General features: G+C 38.4%; 1 protein-coding gene and 1 non-coding gene across 2 annotated transcripts in view; one reads left to right on the forward strand and one right to left on the reverse strand.

Annotated features, from left to right (window-relative positions):
* LOC107757016 (testis-specific gene 10 protein-like) overlaps nt 1–1,680 on the reverse strand; it is an 11,887-nt gene that overhangs the window by 1,226 nt on the left and 8,981 nt on the right. The gene's annotated exons all lie outside the window — the stretch shown is intronic.
* Nucleotides 827–899, forward strand: trnar-ccg (transfer RNA arginine (anticodon CCG)). Its single transcript has one exon. It is a non-coding gene; the product is annotated as a tRNA-Arg (tRNA).

The following is a 1,680-nucleotide window of genomic DNA, read 5'->3' on the forward strand; positions in this document are numbered from 1 at the left end:
TAAGTTCCTCCCATAAATTGCTCAGAATTTAAAAACTTTACTTTTTTTTTTTTGGCATTTAATCCTTTAGCAGATGCTTTTAGGCTGACGTTCTGAGGGTGAGATTACTGAAATATCGTGTTTCAAAGTTCCAGTGGCCTAATGGATAAAACATCAACTTTTGGAGCTGGGGATTGTGGGTTTGAGTTCCACCTCGGTTGTGTTTGAAGTGCTAAAGTAATTTGTTAAAAAGAAAAAACTTCTAATGTTCATCGTATTTCTACAAAAAGCCAAACTCAAATTATAGCAAATGTAACAAGCCAGTGGCCTAAAGGTTAAGGCATCAGCCTCCAGAGCTGGGGTTTGTGGGTTTGAGTCCCACCTGGGTTGCGCCTGAAATGCTACACAAGATCTATGGTGATTTGTTTAAAAAGAAAAGCTTCTAATGTGCACGGTTTCTGCAAAAAGGCTAAATTAATTAATAGTGAACACCAAAATTGTGGGTTCAAGTCCCACTTGGGTGCATCTGAAATACTGCTCAAATTCAATGGCAATTTGTTTAAAAAAAAAAACAAAAAAAAAAACACCTTCTAATGTGCATTGTGTTTCTGCAAAAAGCCCAAATCTATTAATAGCGAATACCAAACCAGCAAGAGTCCCAGTGGCCTAATGGATAAAACATCACCCTCTGAAGCTGGGAATTGGGGGTTCGAGTCCCACTTGGGTTGCGTCTGAAACACTGCGCAAATATTATGGCAATTTGTTTAAAAAAAAAACACCTTCTAATTTGCATTGTGTTTCTGCAAAAAGTCAAAATCAATTAACAGCGAGCACCAGAGTTACCACCGACCCAGTGGCCTAATGGATAAGGCATCAGCCTCCGGAGCTGGGAATTGTGGGTTCGAGTCCCACCTGGGTTGTGTTTGAAATGCTACACAAATTCTTTGGCAATTTGTTTTAAAAAATTAAAAACTCCTTCTAATGTGCATTGAGTTTGTGCAAAAAGGCAAAATTCATTAATAGCGAACACCAAAACAACAAGACACCCAGTGGTCCTAATGGATAAGGCATCAGCCGCTGAAGCTGGGATTTGTGGGTTCGAGTCCCACCTGGGTTGAGTTTGAAATGCTACACAATATCTATGGCAATTTGTTTAAAGGGGTCATATGATGTTGCTAAAAAGAACATTATTTTGTGTATTTGGTGTAATGAAATGTTTATGAGGTTTAAGATTAAAAAAACACATTATTTTACACATACTGTACATTATTGTTTCTCCTCTATGCCCCGAAAGGAAAAATTTAAATCGCATCATATGACCCCTTTAAAAAAAAATTCCACCTTCTAATGTGCATTGTTTCTGCAAAAAGCCAAAATTAATTAATAGCAAAACATCAAGAAACCCAGCATCCTAATGGATAAGGCATCAGCTTCTGGAGCTGGGAATTGTGGGTTCGAATCCCACCTGGGTTGCATCTGAAATACTGCACAAATTCTATGGCAACTTGTTTAAAAAAAAAACACCACCTAATTTGTGTTGTGTTTCTGCAAAAAGCCGGGGATGGGGGGGGTGAACAAAGTCCTCCTGTAACGAATCGATGCGTTTTTGTAAGAAAAATATCCATATTCAAAACGTAATAATCACTTTAATGTAGCTTGCGCCAACAGTTGTACATGAAAGCAGATACGGGCGGATGGGGT

This window comes from Sinocyclocheilus rhinocerous, unplaced genomic scaffold, assembly GCF_001515625.1.
Source record: "Sinocyclocheilus rhinocerous isolate Xijiao unplaced genomic scaffold, SAMN03320098_v1.1 scaffold953, whole genome shotgun sequence".
In the NCBI taxonomy this organism is placed as follows: Eukaryota; Metazoa; Chordata; class Actinopteri; order Cypriniformes; family Cyprinidae; genus Sinocyclocheilus; species Sinocyclocheilus rhinocerous.